Source organism: Limulus polyphemus, unplaced genomic scaffold (genome assembly GCF_000517525.1).
Source record: "Limulus polyphemus unplaced genomic scaffold, Limulus_polyphemus-2.1.2 Scaffold819, whole genome shotgun sequence".
NCBI lineage: Eukaryota > Metazoa > Arthropoda > Merostomata > Xiphosura > Limulidae > Limulus > Limulus polyphemus.
The window spans coordinates 359747-380867 of record NW_013666429.1 but is presented as its reverse complement, the minus strand read 5'-3'; the positions used below and the strand labels follow the sequence as shown (position 1 = coordinate 380867).

Below are 21121 nucleotides of genomic sequence, written 5' to 3'. Positions count from 1 at the left end.
TTTCATTGGTACCAAACAGGGTTATTGTTTAGTTGATATGCTGTATTGTCACTTGATGGGGCATGTGCTGATGTGGTAACTAGGTTTGCACTCTAAAAACTTAGCTTAAGGATAAACCTACTACTTATTGCTAGTGAGGCGCATTTTTAACAATTTTAATGTAATGATGGTGGAAAGTCAGCAGTGTTGAAAAAATAATTGAATTTAACAAATTTATATGATTCAATATACAACGGAATTTTTTACCTCTCTCTCTGCCATATCAAACTTTTTTTTACAGTTTTTCTGTTTCTACTTAATTTGGTTGTTTTATTGCCCTTTGAGCCATGTCTAACTAATAATCATGCCATATACTTTGTAAATCACTCATAGAAAATGTAGCTCAAGTTACTGTATTGAACAATGTAATAGTGGTTGAAAATCAGCAGTGTTGAAAAAATAATTGAATTTTACAAATTTATATGATTCAATATACAATGGAATTTTTGCCATTCTCATATTTCAATACAAAGATGCCCTTGATGTAAGACTTTCAAAATAGATATCCTTTCATCAAAATTCCCAAAATTAATATAGTTATATAGAATAGTATAGTATTATGAAAAATCAAACTATGATGTAGGAAATGGACAAATTCTAGTTTGTTATCTACCCATCCAAATATATGAATAGTATATAGAACAACTCTGGCAATACCCCAGATTTGGCCAAAAGTTGAGTCCTGTAAATAGAATTATGACAGTGTTACTCCATCCTTCTAACTTGGTTGAAGTCACTACCATGCCTTTTGAATTTTTATAACATTTCATTGGCTAGTTTTTATTTACCTTTGTTGTTTTGAAAATGCAAAAGTTAACCACACAAACTGTAAACTGAAGTATTTTATTGATAATACTTATTAGAATAAGTTAAAAAATCAGTAAAAGCACACATTTATTTAATTAAATATTAATCTCTTTCAGAATTATTAACATATGTGTGCAATCAGGTGTTAAATTACACTAAATTCAAGGTACTCTTTGTTCTCCAACATGTCAAGCCATTTTCCTCATAAACAGCTACGAGATAAAATGTATAAACTACTTAACAAATATCTATTTATCATATACAGTGAATTAATCCTAGCTATTTTTTGAATCAAAGAGAATTCTTAAAATTTTCTGGTCATACATTTTTGACTTTAATGATAAATTCCCTATCATTTCATTTTAATAGAAAATGAAAGTTCATTACACGAGACATTCGTAACAGGAAATTTTTCACCTGAAAACAGATTTACATCCTTATGCCTAAATGTTTGAATACTTCTCACATAAAATTTCCAGTGTAAAAATTATACAGAGCTATTCTGAAATATTAGATAATAACAGACAGTCAAATTACAAAAAGAATAAATTTTTGTTAACAAACCCGTATGATTATATTTCCAACTAAGCTAAGATGATAAATCAAAAAAATAACAAAGTCCCACAAGAACTAATTAATAATTTCAAGCTTTCTTCATACTTTATTTGAGCATAAATCTTTTAACTATTAAACCACAACACTGAAAAATAGAAAATGTAATAAATTAAAAAAAATTTGAAAGTTACTTGAACAAACTGATTATTTAGCTGACTGACTTAGCCTATCTATGGCTTTCCATACAGAGTCGGTTAACAGTAGACTGTTAACAAATATTGCTAGTTGCATTGTAATGTTTGTCAAATTTATCATCTTATTTCAATGTTTAAGTTTTTGAAAATATTACTGAATTATTTTTAAACTGTAGCTTCCAGGATAACTGATTATTTTCAACATCTGCTTTCACAACATAATTATAAATACAATGTAGGCATTTAATGGAATATATATAAAGGGATTTTTTTAATGGTCTTTGTCAATATTTAAACCTGTTATTATTTATTCAACCCATTCACTGCAGCTGGGACGTATGTATCCCAGTGCACTTGGAAATATACGTCCCAGCCACAGTGGAAGAGTTTAAAAAAAGCATTTCAAATATGAATTTTCTATAACTGTCCTTACTACTTTCTAGACACATGAATTTAATGAACCAAGATGAAATAATATTTAAACATAACTATTATAATTTCAATTTCTTTTCAATATTTCATTGATTGTCAATTTTATATTATTCCAGCACAAGATTATTCAGGAATCAGTGCAACAGGCTGTTCCCTGATATTATGTAAAGTAATACAATTTATTCATATATCTCTTGGATACATTAATCTTGAAAATAACTGGAAAAAATATTCTACAAACATTTTTCAATTTATGCATAGTCAACTTTCATAACCACAAAAGTGTTTTACAAAAATACAGAAAATAATTCTTTGATTGAAAGACTTATTTGGCATTGCATGCATGTTTTTTGTTGCTTATTTGGCAAGTTCCTTTCATATTAAGTAAATGTTACATTGCATGATAAACTTGCATTACACTGCAAAATTACAATTATTTTTTAAAACTAGTGAAAAACACATGCAAGACCCTTCACAGACTCCAAATCTAGAAACACTGATAATCACAGAACATGATTTCTATTACTGACCATTAAATATTGTATGTATGTCTTCAAAATCTAACACAATTTTTATAAAACATTGTGTTCATTGCACTCAAGTGACTAAATGTACACAGATAATTGAATAAAAATAAACAGCATTTCCCCACTACTCTTATGGATACTGTAAATTATTGCACAATCAGAAAAATATACTAATTAACATAACTGAAAGGAATATTTTATCTCATTCTTTAATATCAACTGTTTACTGAATTTAATACATCAATTGTAAGTCTACATGTACATAGATTATTCCTGGAAGTTTTGAAACTTTCTCTTTAAGCTTCAACAATATCAAACAGTTGTTGAAAAATACATCAGATGTGACTTGGTTCACATGTTGTTGTAATTTTTTTGCGTGCGAGCTTTATAAAACCTGAACCCAACATACATCACAGCAAGGAATCCATATGTTAAGATAATTCCCCCAATAAAACTAAGTGCATCAAATCTTCGAGTAGAAGCAGGTGGAGCTGAAGTGGAGGAAGGAGTTGTTGAAGAGCTTTCTGTAAATGTTCCACTCTTGTTTTCAACATCCTCAGATAAAGTACTTGCTTTAAGCAGAAACCAGAAATTTATCACCTTAATTCACCCTCACATGACTAAAATACAGAAGCAAGTTAGACTGTGATGAACAACTATCTATTAAAATGCAAAAAACACAGGCTCTATATTATGTTTATTACAGATGTGTTTGGCTTATACATGATTTTCCATCTCAGGAATTTTGGGAGAACTGTGAAAAGTTAAGGGACTTTTCTTGTATTGCTATCCATATAAATCATGTAAGATAATTTTTTATAGTTTTATAATGTGTCACAATATATTTTTGTTAATTCTCATTCACTGACCTTTTCTAAACTTTTTTTTTTTTACTGCGAAGCTGTATGATGGGCATTTTGTTATATTGGCTTTCTTGGAAACATGGATATGATGCAATCATCGTCAATAAATCCATGAAAAATAAATGCAAATTACAGTCATGTAAATAATGCCCTTCCCTTAAATAGGCCATGCAGACATTGGTATGGAAAACTGACATTCCTGGACAATGTTTTTGTATTGTTTGTAATTGCTGTCTGAATTATGGAAGCAATGGCACAAAAGTCCTTCATAATTATCATACAAAAGACGATTAGCATATTAAATTATTCTCAACACAGCTAAGTAATCAAACCCTTTTGCCAAGCCACAATGCCTATAAATTCAATTAAGAGTATTGACTAAGAAAAATTGGACAAGCAAATAGAAAATTGAAGAAAATCAGCAAGACACCTTCAGAGAACAAGGCTTTTGTGCTAAATATAGTGACAGAAAGTATCTCTATAGAGGAGTCCATTGTCAGTTTGTTATATAAAAATGCAAGAAGTGTAAATGAGAAGTCTGGGAAATAAAGTATTAAGCCAGAAGGGTTAACTTCACCTAGTGCTGGGGAGTTATTAAGCAGTTAAGCAAAGTCCAAAAAGCCAAGAATACCTTCAATTATGGAGTGGATTAAGACTGCCAAATAAGACCATTCAGCCCATCTTGTTCATTTGATTGTTGATCCAAGAATCTCAAGTTATTTCTTAAAGGATCCCACAGAATCAGCTTCAACAAAATGGCTGGGCAGTTTGTTCCAAAATTCCATTGCTCATTGTGTAAAGAAATGCCTACTATTATTGATCTTAAATGTATCAGCAATTAATTTCCAAGTAGCCTTAATAAATACTTTGTAGTTTTGGTTTTAATTCAATCGGACCAGAAGGCTTATTTTGTATTGTCTGTTTGGTTTGAGGAACTTTTTAAACTTACATTGACACTTTCTTGTACAATTAAAAGCTTTTTGCAATTATTGTGCATAGTGTGTTGTTTATACAGGATGTATATGCATATTTGTTTTTTAATTGTAGTACAACTGTTAAAACATAAACTTAAACATTTTGACTTGCTCCACTTGGCAATTTACATATTCAGTCTTGGCTACTTTGCTTTACTTTCATCCCTATTAGGTTTAATATATGCTTCTGATAATGAAAACATTACATTTGGTTTAGAACAGAGTTCTGAACAAGAAAACATACTTGACTTAATATAGGCTTGTAATCAAGAAAACATTTCTCTAGTAATAGGTTTAATACAGGCTTCTTATCAAGAAAAAAATACTTCATATCAAGCTAATAAGGCTTTAAGTGACAAAGCATTATCCAATAACTGATAGTATATAGGCTTTCAGTAAAAAGTGTGTAAAATGATATTTTAACTACAATGTATGGTAGCTAAGAGTTAATAATATTCCCTCACTGAAAAAGATAACTACATATTCTTGTAGCATATGATCTATTATGAAGACTTATATACACTAAATGAGGAATTGCTAATCTAACATCTGCATACTGCATTATTTCTATTTAACCAATAGTGTAAGGACAGCTTTTTTTTTTTTATTCAATTTTGAAAAAGATTGCAAATATTGATTTACTTGGCTTTCATAAATTCTGATAAAGAGCTATTACAATAATTCCCGATCTTACTTTATAATGAAGAACTTCAGAAATTTCAAGTTGTTCTTTTTTGGGGAGTTTATGTGATTTAAAAAAAAGCAGTTACATTTATGCATTCCCAATAGTAAAAAGATACTGTAGGTAATCTGATTTCTAAAAAGATAAGGATAGAAATGGTGACTTGATGAAATTTGTTCTTAGAACGAATTACTTTAACTTTTAGGTGTTTAATTTGTGGAGTGATTTGTCATAAAAGCATATGAATGAACAACCTTAAAAGAAGGACATTCGAATTATTCAGGTAAGCCTTCCAACAATGTACATAACAGAAAAATAACATGACATAACTTGAAAAACATATTTAGTATGCAGCAAACTGTTAGAAGTTGTTAATATGGACAACTTATTTATATGATTAATCTTATTCTATGTTTTGCTGCACTTGCGTGTATCTTCATCAAGAGGTAACATAGGAGCACACTTACTATGTTCACTACTTCTATTTCTAGGATCCATATGGGCATACTTTCATAAGGTATTTTTTTTACTAATGAATTCAATTACATATGGTTCATAGGGCCTTTCTTCAATCAAATATACTATAAATCTATCTTTTATATATATCATTTTTTTTATATTTAATCAAATTTTCACTGGTTCCTGAGAAATGAAAATGCCTTATCATGAAAGGATTAAAACCAGTAATATTCTACAAATCATTTTAACTCATCTAAATTATCAATGGAGAACCAAAGGATTTATCTATACAACCTTGTGATCTTGTGGATCTTCATATATAGAAATGGAAACACTATTATAAAAATGCTTTACGGAGCATAAGGACACTGTCTGGCTATTGATAAATATTGTTAAAACAGGGCAAAGTAGTTTGGAAGAGTTGTAGAATTATTAACAGGGCTAATAACTGACCAAACAGAAATATTTAAAGAATCCATTCACATCAGGAATAAAGAACTCTCAACAGAGACTTAGGATTAGAAATCAGCAAGCTATGGACAGCACAAAAAAAGAACCAATAAAACCCACAAAAAAAAATTGGAAAACCATCCCTCAGTACCATGTTGCTTGTACATCAGTCCTGACAATCAACAGAACTAGGGTATTGTCAGTATCAACAATCAACATAAAGCAATAGTAGTTTAAACAAATTTAAGTAACAATACATTATCAAAATAAATATGTTATCATGCAGCCAAATGGGAAAAACTGGATCAATTTAAATACTTCCCACTGCTCTTTTTTAAATCTGGACATATCTTCCACACCCAAGACATTATTTGTTGCCCATTGAACAAGTAGTTTTGTTTTTCATAATTGTTCCTATTATTACAAAAAAAACACTACAAGTAGACTTCTAGGGAGTCAAACAAGTTGTTGAAAATTCTGAACTGAGGAGATCAACACACATGAAAAAATGTGTACCTCTAAATGTCGAATCAAAACTATATACAAATTTCATTAATTCACAAATCCCTCAATCACAAATGTACTTAAATCAATACAACAGCATTATTACATTACATTTCTCTGTAGTAAAGTTTGACTGTTAGCTCTATGAACATATTCATACAACATACTCAAAATTATGAAAGCTTTAATTCCAAAAACTGAAATAGTAGCAGCATTAACATATTAATAAATAGTGTGTGTGGGGTGGGGTGTTCTACATGTTGCATGGTAAAATCATAATGACAAAACGTTAAAAACAAAATACAAGAGTAAATATATATGAAGAGCATAGATGAACTACCAATAGCATTGTACTGATTGTTTTTAATGTCATATAAAATCCTAAAAGTTATACTCTACTTTTTTTTAAGCATTTTGTGGGACAGGAAGGGGCTTAGTAGAGTTTTCTGACATTTTTTCAAACAATTTTACATTCTTGCATCCTTATTTAGAACAATGAGTCATGTATCTCTAAAAACCAGAGAGCTAACTTTAACATCATCACTAGCCTAACTGATGACATTGTCTTGTCTGACTGAATAAACATATTAGTGGTATTTGGCCAACACTTTTACAGTTAATGTTCAAAATTCTCTATTAAACCATTTGGCAAAAAGTGTAGATTTATATTTTGTTTTTATTTTTTACAAAAACCTTGGAAGCAAAAACTAAGTTATATGTGGCACTTTATAAAACTTTAGATTAATCTGTTGAATTCTGATACACCATTTAATTTTGTTAATTTAGTTATTACAAGTCTATATTAATTAATAAGTTTACTTTTATACTTATTCTTTATAATGTTTAACCATCAAACTATTGATTTGTTTTTATACCATCTACTACCAGTGGGGTGAACATATTGCATCATGTTGATTAAATTTTTTGCTCTTGCCTGTTGCAATACTAAGTGCAATGAAATAGTTAAAATATACAGCTTTGTAGAAAACTTCAGAGATGGTGGAAATCATTCTGTAAATATTTTTAAAATGATCTCAATCTAACTTTCATTTATTTTACTCAATTTGGCATTATTTATTTTGCTCTTTTTTTTCCTTTGAGCTTCAACTTCAGAACCTTTTAGGAATGATTATCTATATTTCTTTACAAGCAGCTAAATCGTACATCATGATACTTTCCTCAAACAAGTAAAAGAAAAGTTAGAAAATTAAGAAAATGTTCTGATATAGAATCAAGATCCTTATTAAGTTATTATGATACTGTTGTATGTCGATGGTTTAAGTGACTGATGAAGCACAATTTCGGTTAGGTATTATACTGCTTTGTATTTACCTAAGTAAATGATTGTTAATTAAAACTCAGAATTCTGTATTGTTTAAATGTTTCTATTATTACACAATTCCACTTGGCTATTGAAGAAAGACAATGAATGAAATGACAATGTATAAACACTGTCTATTCTGCAAACAAGAAAACACAATGCCTAAGTATCAAATTACTGCATCTGATGGTGGGTTAAGTAACAATAATTATTTTGAAGTGTGACTTAATGCTTAGAGAATTCATTCAACCAAAGAATAAGCATGAAGCTGGGTTTTCAAAGCTTAGACTTATCAACTTAAGCTATTCAAATTCATATTTTCAACATTACCATTCCAAAACTAAGAAAACTTAGAACAAAAAAACTTGCTCTTAAAAATCAAGGTACTTCTGGCTTCTCTACTTGACTGGGAAAATAAGTTTTTAAAATTCACATATTCAGAAATTTTGAATTTAAGAATAAGAAAGATTTTTTTCAACCTTATATTTAGAACAATGATTTTGGTTTGTCCTTTTTATTACAGGAAGGTTTTGTTTGTTTCTTTTATAATTTTAAACAAAACTAGGCAGGCTATTTGTATTTCTGCCAGTTTGGGTTTGTGTGTTTCTTGGATTTTGCCAAAGCTATGAGAGAGCTAGCTGTCCCTACATTTAAACTTGAGGGAAATCAACTAGACAAGAGAACCCACTGCCAAACCTTGGACTACTCTAGTCTGACCAAATGGTGGGATTTGACCATCACTCTTATAGCATATTTACAAATAAATTTTGAAGTTGTGTCCATAGAAATATTGAATACAAGTCTAAATAAATTAATTTCCCTGTATAGATCACTGGTTAGGCCTCATTTGGGATATTATTTTCAGTTTTGGGGTCCTTACCTTAAAAAGGAGAGTGAATTATTGTATATGGTTCAAAGGAGGACTAATACAATGATACCTGGGGTGGAAAGTTGTAAGAAGATAGGTTTAAGATATCTGAAATTATTTACTCTTGAGTTACAGTGGATGTGATCGAGGTGTTCAAGATTATTAAAGGAACTGATAGTGTTCATACATCACCTTTTTCCATGCTTAATGGTGAGAATGGAAGACTAGGGAACACAACTATAAATTTTGGTACTGAAAGAGTCATCCTCAGTGAAGACAGTTTTAATTTTCTAACATGGTAGTTGACTTTTGGAGTGGGTTGCCTTCAGATATGGTGGCTTAATAAAAATTTGATTAATAAAAGCTGACTTAAAATTTTTAATTTTTTTTAATTTAGTGGATGGAACAGCTTAAGCAGCCCAACAGGTCATAGTTGTCCTTAACTTTTGTTATTATAACCTTGACGAAAACAGCTTTTCAAGCTTTTTTGAAACAGCTTTTTCTTTAACAAATTTCAAGAAAGTATCAATTCTTAACAAATCCATTAAATATCTCTTCTAATGACACACTGTATGTGTACTTCACAAAAACTAACATTCTGGCCATGAAATTAAAATCTCTAAAAGATTCAGCTATTACCGCTAATTCTTTTTTTTATACACAGTACTTCTTAGCTTTCACAATAGCTTCCTTGAACTTTTAATTTCAGATCTCAACTTCCATTTTTACAGGAAATCTTAATATTTTTATAAAGTAGATTTAATTTTCCCATTAACATAGATAAAAAGTTTGACCAATAGTAATGAGTGAATTTCCCATTTATTATCAATAGTGTTAGTTCCTGATCACTCTCATCTTTCATCTAAACTCCAAAATGTTGCTTTTCTAAAAAACATAGGAAGAGCACTATTATTAGCTGTACAACTACTCTTAAAATAAAGATTACATAATACTGCTGGGGTCAAAAGAACTCAAGTGGTTTTATACAGATCACTCATGTTATCTCTCAGTACTAGAAACAAAGTCCAAAAATAATTTTATTCTGTAGGTTCTTTACCTCTGTAGGTTAAAAAAACAAATACCTCACAACATGAAGAATCTTTTTTGATTATTATCCCATAAAAATTAAGTAAGCCTATTTTTTCTTATCAATATAACTAACTTATTTGTCCCTGTACTAATAGATAAGAAAATACTGATTGAAAGGGCTATAAAAAATGTGGGTATGCATCTTTTATTTATATTGTTAGGCAACTGAGTCTAATTACATTTTTATAGCTTGGGTTTTTTCAAAGCTTGGTTGAATGAGTTTATGAACAGAATTGGGTGGGTGACTTCAATGGAATTAATAGCCTTTTATCATCTCACTTGTTTCTTATGTTTTGATAACTCTTGTAATAGCACACAAGCATCTAACAAACAGTTATCAGTTTGAATAAGCACAAACATCAGAAACATTTAATAAATTAACACTACAGAGGTTATAGTGCAAAGAATGCACTAATTAATAAGAAACAACAGGATCTTAAACACTTATGTTTGTTTGAAAGATAAGTGTAATCGCAAAGAAATGATTCGTGTTATTTACATTTTGATAGCTTTCAAGAAGTTGAAATACAAATTTATGCATAATTATTAGAACACTAGTGAACTCATCAAATTTAAATATTACATTAAAATAAAATAAAAATTTCTACAGATAAGTACACATACATCTTTTATTATACAGGTAAACTTGTGTATAACCAGCTTTAAATTTAATTATGTCTTGAGAAACTATATTTTTTCTCAATTCAGAACAAATGACAGCAAGCACAGTTTGAAGAAACAGGGTAAACCTTTTAATGTCAAGGACAAAATAGTCTTTTATAAAAATTAATTTTTGTATATTATGATAACCTTATGAGCATGACATTAAGTGCCTGCATAAACAGAAGACTGAATTACATATACAGTAAACTATTTTATCTCTGATTGCTACAATACATTTCACATGAAAGATAATGCCACCGAACATGTCAAAGTACAAAATAAACATCTGGTGGAACAAAGTCCTTAATACTTTAAGCATTATCAGAATTCTACACATCTAAAAACAATCTCTAAGTTATAGTTTCTTCCTCAAAATTTAATTTTCCAGCAGTCTTATTGTCAGTGTATATCTGAAAAAATACTTAGGTTTTCTTCTGAATTTCTCTTTAGGTATCATGAAACACCTTGGACAGATATTAATTTATTTGGCTACAAAACTTACTCTGTAATATACTTTGTTTTGAATAACTGATATGGAGGGGGGGGGGGGTGCCTCCTAAAATTTTATTGGGGCAAATGGCTTTTTGCCTCTGCCTCCAAAACACCCCCTTCAAAAAGGAAGAAAGGGAAAAGAGAAAAAGACAAATAACATAACATTTTGGGGCCTATTGATCCATCTCGGCTGTTCCATCATCTAAATTACATTGAAATAATTTAAAGGAAAAATATCTTAAAGCCAGCCCTTATCATTCATTTACTTCTCAAGCTTTTTCTTTAATTCACTTAAACTTACTACCTCTACAACATCCAAAGGCCAACCACCCTGTTAGAAAAATGAAACTGTTTTTGCTGAAGATGACTCCTACCTTGCCAAAATTTATATTTGTGTCCCCTAGTCTTACTATTCTCACTGTTAAGTATAAAAAAGTGTGCATCAACACTATCAATTCCCTTTACAATCTTAAACACCTCAATCATATACCTCCTAACTATTCTTTTTTCAAGTGAAAACAATTTGAGATATTTCAGCCTCTCCTTGTATGACAACCCTTCAATCCCAGGCAACATTCTAGTAAACCCTTTTCTGAACCCTTTCCAACAATTCAATGTCTTTCTTAAGGTAAGAAGCCCAAGACTAAACAACCATTCCAAATGTGGCCTAACCAGTGACCTGTACAATGAAATTATAATCTCTTGTATTCAATATTTCTGTAAATACAACCTAAAAAGTAGAAAAGGAAGAAAGACCAAAAGAAAAACAGAAAAGTAAAGAAGTAATAGCAAATAAACAGAAAAAAAACATAAACAGACAGACAGCACTATATCTCTCCTCTGATCATATCAACACAGACAAGGATGTGGATATAGCTACAAGGGGTTAAACACAGGATCACAGGTATTTATTACATACTGAAGAACTCATTTTTGGTGAAAATTGAAGAACCCCCCCCCCCCCCCCAATCAATAATTTCCTTCATGTTACTCAAATGGGAAATAAGTTGTCACAGTATCAGCAAAATATGGTTATTTACCATGCAACACATGAATGAAATGTTAATATTCATAATTTAATTATGTCACTTTTAGTACCATATTCAGGAAACTTATTCCTAATACAGTTTAATTTCCATCTATTGAATATTAATGTTTCGTCTTCAGGAGTTAGATGTATTCATACATCAGAAAGTTTGTGATAAAAGGCTTATTGATTAAAAAATATCCAAGTTTGTGGAATTTGATCAGAATGTAAAACATTTCATGGTTACACTTGTAAACCTGCTCGATGACTTTACTGCAGTCCTTTTCGTCAAGTTGTTTGATATATTTCTTTCTTTTAATCAGTTTATTTCAATCAATTAAATTGCAATAAATAGAATCACAATAATACATTTATAGAAACATGATAACATAAAAAAGAACAGTCAAAACTAAAATTATAGGAGTGAGGATCAACTTAAAGATTTTAAAGAATCTCAAATACTTTAACTTGTAAGAACATTCCATATGCACAGAGCAATAAACAAAAGACGAGTGCAACTGAAACTCTAGTAGGCCTTCATATGCAACTGACAAAAGAGGGGAAAGAGAGAGGAGGAAGAGAAAGAACAAAGAGAGTGAAGAGGTATAGAGAAGAGCAATAAAAAAGAGGTTTAAAACACCAACTCTTACTGATTTACCCTGAAATAGAAAAAGGTTCACATGACTTATACTTGAGTGCTGGATCAAGCAATTTTTTGCCTCAGTAGGAATTTAATTTTTCTTTTCTTTTTTGACCACACAGAACATTTTGAATAATCATAAACAAAATTTTGACTGAACTGAACTAAACTTTACAGTTCTTATCAATAAAACTTAGACAGCATTTAGGGGTACTTCTTACAAAGAAAGTGGTAAAAATGCTAGAGCTTCAGGGAGTTTTACCCCTAGTCCTCACAGTGCAAGGGTGAGCATTAACATACTTGCAGGATATTGATTAAAGTTCTGGCTTTATTTTGATTATTATGCCCCTTTTATACATTTGCCCCTCACCCAATTCCAAAATGCTTCTGGTGTGCCTGGATATGTGATAATTCTACACTACAAGTCTATCAATATCAATCATCAGCTTTCAAAACTGGAAATACACATCTGTTACACACCAGAACACAAAATGTTATATTCAACATATGGAAACTACAACACATTTCTAAAAGTGAACTGTGAACTGTAACTCTTGTTAAAAAAATGAAGTTATAATCCTGTTATTGGTAGGACAACAATTAAAGACCTCGAAAATATGTAAAAATGTTAAAATTATTCATACCACAGCCTTAGCATTTTTACACTAATGTGAAAATTACCTATATGAAATTGTTAATATTAGAAGCTTTGGTTGCTTATAACAAGTTTGATATCACTGGTATTAGTATGTCATGGTTAAATGACAAGTAAAATGATGTGAGTTAAAGTTTTAAATTATTTCATAGAGGTTATGTACATAAAAAAAGATGGGGAGGAGAAACTTATTTGTCATAAATTATCCAAAATCTCATGAGAAATTTAGTATTTCAGAGGTCAGTAAAATGTAAAGAGTGTATGGGCCAAGTTGTTAAATGGTTGAGGTAAAAACAATGCTAATTTGAATTTTTTTTATACGACTCCTGTTATGGAAGATCCCATTTTACAAATAATAAACTGGATTAATATGACTTGCACATCAGGTTGAGGAGTTCACAGATATGGTACACCACAATTTTTTTATTAACTCTGCATGTTAGAGAACTTACTAGAACAAATAATATAAATGCAAAAATGGGGAACAGAGAACAAAAGAGAAAGTGAGGGCCCAAATCCCAAGCTGGCTGAACAGATATCAAGGACAAGGAATTGAGAAAAGGAAAGGAAAAAAGCTTAAAGTCAAAATAAAAAGAACCATAAATGTGAAGGGGATGGGGCATTTGGGTGTGAGAGAGAAACAGTATAAATCCTAATAAAAAGCAAGGAGGAAAGACAAGATAAACCCCAAGCATTGTGGCTCATTGAGTAAAAAAAACAAGAAATAATAAATGACACAGGCAAGAAAAATAAAAGGAACATACCTGAGAATGAAATTCCAGAAATAAATTGGAAGGCACTACCCAAAGCAAATCAAGCTAAATTCATAGACTAATAGAACATTACCAATTGAGTAGAAAGAATTTTGGCCAACATGATGGGAGTAAAGGGCTCAGTAATGCATATGGTAATACACAGTACATTGAACAATGGTTGCAATGTCCCCAATAGCTAACAAGCCTCTATAAATCATAGTAGAAATGAAGCCTGTGTATAAATAACGTCACTCACACATGACCAAGTATAAATCATCATCATTTGAGAAATTTCAATAAAAAATGAAAGCTTTTAAAACAAAAATCAAAGTTTCATTAACAATGCAAAACCCCAACAAACTGAACTCAGATGAGAAATTTTTAAACATGTCTGTTCAATAAAATGCCAATGATAAGAATAAAGTTATCAAGCATGCAAATGCTTAAGAGGAAAAGTTACTGTACATGGAGGTTGTGTTGCCCTCCTATTAGTGGAGTGTTCTTCTTTCATAATGATGTCATCAAGCAACAATGCAGTTCATGTGTGTGTGTGTGTGTGTTGTTTTTTTTTGCTTTTTATCTCTGTAGGTGTGAAGGATAGGTAGGCAGTTCATGTTAAACATGTTAAATTAGGTGGAAGTTACCTCAAGGCTAGTGGCATGCAAGTCTCTTAGGCAGACACGTGAGGAAAATAGCTTTTCTGTGTGTAGAGGTGAATAATTGTCTCAGAATATATTCATTGAAGATAGTTTAAACTCAACTTGCCTAGTGGTGGTAAATGGAAATAAACAAATTCATAGGACAGTTAGGGTAGTGAGGAATTTGGAAAAAAAGGATATTCAGTGTATAAAAATTGAAATAACAGCTTTAAAGACAAGTTTAACAGATTTAATTACAAAGATAACATGATAAAAAATAAGCTTAGTTGGTATTATTTTAACAAAACGGATGAGTTTAAGGCTCTAGTTGAAAAGGAGGAATATGATATAGTGGAAATCACTGAAACTTGATTAGAAACTGTTGATAATATGAATTATTTTGAAGTTATAAGTTATTTAATAGTGATATAATCTCTAAAAGAGAAAGTGGAATGATTCTATTTGAGGGAGAAACTGCAGCCTGTTAGGATTGAAGACAAAAAAAAATGGTAGTCAAGAGGTTGAACATGTATGGGTTACTACCACCAGTTTTAAGTGTTGAAAGATTTTATCTGGCAATTGTTATAAGCTACTTGGCCAGACAGATGAGGTCATGAGAAAATGTATAACATAAGGGTTACTACTAATAATAATACTGTTACTATAATTATGGGAGACTTCTACTTTAGACACATGGGCTGAAATTGTGATTGTTTTCTATGTCAAGTGGTTATAGAGCCAACCAGGTGTGTGTGTGTGGGGGGGTGTAATTTTTGATTTATTGCTAATTGTTAATAAGGATATAGTTGCTAGAGCTGAAGTGGGGGAACATCTGGGGTAGTATAGTTATTGCAAAATTAGCTTTGATATTTAGCTACATGTTAAGGTAAAAATATATTAACATTTTTGTTTCTAATTTTCAAAAAGCTAATTCTGAGGCCATAAGACAATATTTATCATTAATGAAGAGAGACAGTGAGATCAAAGGTGATGTAAGCCAGAGTTGGGAATTTTTTTAAAAGACTTAGCTCTGAATTCAAGTCAGGCATGTTCCAAAAGAAAAGATAGTAGCAAAGATAAATCATCAGATAATTATAGTCAGCTTACTAAAGACAAAGAAGAACATGAAGGTTCAATGCCATACATTTAAGAAGTTTAAATTTACAGATACACTGAAAAACTTACAGAACTAAACACCTAGGAAGATTAGGGATGTGGTTAAAAAAATTGGAAATCTAAAAAGGCTTACAAGAAACAGTTGGCTAACATTCTTAAAACTAACAGCAAGGATGTTTTGAAGTATAAGTAAGCAAGATGTTAAAATAGAGATTGGCCACTAGTGGCCAACTTAATAAAAACAATGATTTTCCTTCCCATCCACTCTTACTTTTGTATCTGTATTTCAGGATATTTTCACTATTTTACACTTAGTGACTGACAATGTCACACTGTGACCATATTGATTTCATGTCAAAACAGGTAAATATATTTCTATACAAATCAGTATATTCTGATGATGAGAGGATAGAGGTTTAAGATTCAGAAAAAGACGGGCTATATTCCAGTTAAGAATTTTATTCCTCTAACAAGGTAATGGAATGAGTTACCATTGGAAGTAGCGGAGGCCAACACTTTACAGGTGTTTTAGAGGAGAATCAATGTTTCTCTGAAAACTACATGGTGGGCTTAAATTTTAAATTTTTTAAAGAGTGGATGTGCAGCTTTAACTGATCAACTAGTTCCTGTTGCTCATGGATTGTATTAAATTTCTGAGGATAAATGTATTCTTAATAAAATTTTATGTTCAAACTGGAGACCAAATTCTAAATGGTTAAAGAGAAGTATTATATTTCTGATAAATAGTAAACAAAGACTTTTCAAAAATATTAGAATCATTGTTAAAATGGAAAATGCATTAGAATACACAAAATAAAATCATATTAAGAAGGCCACTATTGATTCTAAAATGAAGTTTGAAAGGTCTTAACTTTTAAAATTAAGTTTAATTCAAAGGGTTTTTAAGCTTCTGTTAAAAGTAAAAGGTGTCAGGAAATACTGAACCTTTAGGGGAAGTAGGGACAATTGACACTGAATTAGTTTCAAATGGCTTCAGTTTAGTTTGCTTTGGTGAATGTAATAACTGTTCACACATGTCTTGTGTATAAATGTGCAAGTTCATTTGGAAATGGAGTTTATTTTCATGATCCACTTAACTTGAAATAATGACTTCCAGGAGAGGAAAACAAAGGGTGAATTTAATTTTTTAAATTGTTACTTTTTCTCATGTGTTTGGTATGCAGAAACAGCATTGAAGTAAAGGACCAAATGGACTCTTATTGTTTGTATGATATATTACATGAAGGATTATATTTACCCTTTACTTTAGTATCAGTTGTTGTTTTTTTTGCAGGTGGTATCATTAAGCTAAATTAACTTTCATAACATCGTTTTTTGTGTTCATTCAAGGAAACAATCCTAAATAAGTATGTCCTACTCCCTAAAAAATTTAAACACTTGAGTAAAGTCTCGTTATTAATTCCTACTTATCCTGTGCTTTACTAGAAACAAGCCTAAATGTAAACATATCTCTACTACAACATAACAATGTTTAAGGATAACAAGGTACCTATTGGCCCATCTAGTCTATTCCATCCTCTAAACTAAACTAAAACTATTAAGTAAAAAAAGATAAAATAAAGAAAAACCTCCAAGCCAGCCCTTATCATTCATATATTTATCAAGCTTTCTCTTAAACTCACTTAAATTTACTGCCTCCACAGAACTAAAAAGCCAACCACCCTGTTGCTAGTATTAGAAAAATAAAACAGTTTGCCCCTGAAGAAGAAAGGTCCACCTTTCGAAAGTGCACAGGTTATAGGGTTTTTATCAACTTCTTTCATAACACTGTTAAGGTTATTCCCATCCAAATCATGATAACCCATATGCATTATCTTGTATTTATTATAATTAAAACCAATTTGACATTTATTTGTCCAACTCACTAAATTATCTCAATCCTTTTGTAAATCAGCAGCACCCTGTTCACAGCTAGGAACACCAAAGACCTTAATATTAATTGCAAATTTAAGTAATTTATTGACCATTCCTTCATCTATGTCACTGATGTAAATCAAAAAGAGCAAAGGTCCTAAGACTGAGCCCTGAGGTACCCAAACTGTAACATTAATCCAGTTTGATTGAACTCCATCTACAACAACCCTCTGCTTTCTTCCAAGTTCCATTCAGCCACTCTTCTATCCAATTTGCTAATTTATCCTCCACACCTATAGAGATCATTTTTTACAAACCTTTTATATGGTACCTTGAAAAAAAAAGCTTTCTGAAAATCCAGTTACACCAAATCTGCACACTTAGCCTCATCTACATGAGCAGTAAACTTTTCAAAGAATGTCAAAGGATTTGTAAGGCAAGATTTTCCCTTAGTGAAACCATGTTGACTATCCAATAAATTTCTAAACTTTGTTAAACAACTTTCCAAAATTTTTCATATAATAGACCTATAATTACTGGAACAATTTTTATCAGCTACCTTGAAAATAGAAGTAACAATATTAGCCAATTTCCAATCCTCTGGCACCTGCACACTGTTCAACTTTCAAGGACGTGAGCTAGCTTAAACAAAATCTTTGCCAATACCTATTGTTATCAGCGAATGTACTCTCTAAATAACTTATCTCACTATTAGTACTAAAGTAAATGTGCTGTAAAACTTTTACTAAAAGTAAAAGCTTATCCTACTTTACTACGTACCTTTGAAATGATTAGATTCAGCAAGTTGTTGTTGTTGTAATGAACCGGATTTGAAACTTAATGTTGAACTGTATTGTATGAAACAAATCACAAATAAAGAAACTACTTTATAAGTTATGACAAACGATACACTCATTTTTGCAGTACCGTTTGATATTAAAATTTTGAAATGACAATATTGTGGTTATTTACCGAAGGAACAGTAAATCTATTAGTACTACAGTACCATCAACGTGACTAGACTCAAGAATAACTCATGAAATAACACAACACCAAAGCATCGTGTTGTGATTTGGGACGCGACCCCTAGCGGAAGCTAATATTCAAAACATACATGTTCATATACAGAAAACACAAAATTTACGATTCCTTTGATGGCTTATTTGTTTTTATACAAAACGACATTGGGCTATCTCGCGTGTCCACTGCAGGGAATCGAATCTTGGATTTTAGCTTTGTAGGTCGATAGACTTATGGCTGCCCCGCGGGGGGGGCATTCAAGCAAAGACCAGCATTTGCTGGTGGTGAGGGTGGAATGATGTAAAATGTCTTTAGGTTGGTTACTTCAGTTTCAAAGCTGGTTTTCTGTTAGTCAGTGTGACGTTAATTAATCCTGATATATAGAATTTTTAAAAATATACTGTGATATATTAATATTTTCAGCCAATTAAATTAGATTTATATGAACTTTTCAAATGTTATAATGCGAACTTGTAACTATGACAACCCGTATTAATAGCTAAAGGAAATCACTGGATAGAATATCTTTATTTTAGATGATTTTTGTTGTTGTTGTTTCAGAAACTAGGCCTACAAGAAAACAACATGTTAACTAGATTGACAGAAAGTTAAGAATACCCAATTATTATACATCACATCAGTATCTAGAATAACACAGTGCTTTAAAATACTGTATTAAAATATACGTAGGTAGTATGATGGTATCAAAAATTGATCGCTCCTGGGAAGGGTATTTAACAGCTCTTTTTGGCGCAAAATATTCTTACACCAAAATGGGGATATCACTTGTATTTAATTACATTTGATTTCATAAAAAATTAGAGAGCTTCTCAAGACAATATTTGTTTACCTGCTTCACCTGACATACTAGTAACCTATTATAATGTGAGACTGTCAAAGTCTGGTAAACCTTTAATGTATGCATTATTTATCAGCTCAATTTTTAGACAACAATTTTCCTGTTCTTCACCTTCTTCTGCTGGACAGTGGTGGGCTTTCACTGATTCATCTTTAAAGTGTCAATCTTATCAACAGGTGATGTGTTATGCCCCTGCCACGGATAGAATGTGTAACCGTGAGCTAGAGTTTAAATCTGGAGAAGAATCCCAAAAAGAGATGATCATCAAAACACGAAAAGCCTGTTGCAGAATAGTATATAGCTTATATATACAGTGGTCCAAAAGTAGGTATACAGTCACACATGTTGAATCTATTAAACTGTTTTTAGGTGATAAGAATATAATAGCTGATAACCTGACTAATGACCAACAGAAGTGACAGGAAGACTTTACGATTGTGTGAACAGAGATGGGTTTCAATTTGAACACCTGCGGGATTAACTTTCCCATATTTTCATGTCACGTGATCAATTATCAACTGTACACCTACTTTTGGGCCACCCTGTATATATATTCTTGAATTTGATGTTAACTGTGTATTTATTATGACTATTTATGTATTTTGAATTTATTTGTAGTTTCTTTATATTGGTTGATTATTGTTCTGGATCTTTAAATATCATTTTGTAATATGTTTAAATTGTGTGATCAGTTTTGGTTTGATTTTGTAATTTGTGTGTGTGTGTGTGTGTAACAGGCTCAAATTATAACTTTATTTTATGGTTTAAGTTTTATTGTTTTATTTCAAAATTTTATATATATATTGCAATTATTTAATTATTCTATTTTGAACTATAATTTATAATTTTCTACAATTTATTTGAGTTTTATTTTAATTTGACTTGTTGTTGAAGTTTTGTGTTAACCCTTTGTGTAGATGTCTTAGCATCTTACAAGTCAACTGCAGATGGTGATACTGCATCCTATGACCAGTAATATCTACTAAACATTTAACCATTAATATTTGATTTTAATGTCAAAATCTGGGAAGATTTTGATAAAAGGAAGGAGAGCAGTTACAGTTGAAATATCTGTTAATTTCATTCTTTTACAACTAGTATAGAATATGTCTTTGGTAAAGTATAATCAGGTGATTTTCTAAATTTTCAAATAAATGTTCTATACTTAGTTAACGGCATCCTCCATGATCCTTGTAAACATGTACTAATAATTTTACTTAGGTAAAAGTTACATACAGCAACGGGCTATCTCATAGTACATTAATATTACAATGACTCTGTGTCTATTTTCACTCTCTGAAAGGGGGCAAGCCCATTTTGAGGGATGGCACAAATACTTGTACAAATTGGTAAGAGTTGGGGATCTCTACCTGGAATAACTACCTGTTGGACACCATTCTACCTGAATATCACCAATAACTCATGAGCTTAGGTTATCTGTAACTTGATGCATATCATAGGAGCTCTTTTGGCTGTTTCATTTAAGAAATTTGGCAGTAGCCATTCAGATAATTATCTTTTTCCATAATTAAGAAGAGGCTAGATAAATTGTCTAAAATATATATATATATATTAATATTATTTTTATTTTTATATTGTGTTCAACATACTTTTCCG

At 30.8% G+C, this 21121-nt stretch overlaps 1 long non-coding RNA gene across 1 annotated transcript; it reads right to left on the bottom strand.

The window, feature by feature from the left end:
* Positions 1 to 442: 442 nt before the first annotated feature.
* LOC111086071 lies at positions 443 to 18689 on the bottom strand. Its single transcript, XR_002610831.1, has 2 exons — positions 18406 to 18689; positions 443 to 3126 (listed from the first exon to the last, which is right to left on the bottom strand). It is a non-coding gene; the product is annotated as an uncharacterized LOC111086071 (long non-coding RNA).
* Between the last annotated feature and the right edge of the window lie 2432 nt (positions 18690 to 21121).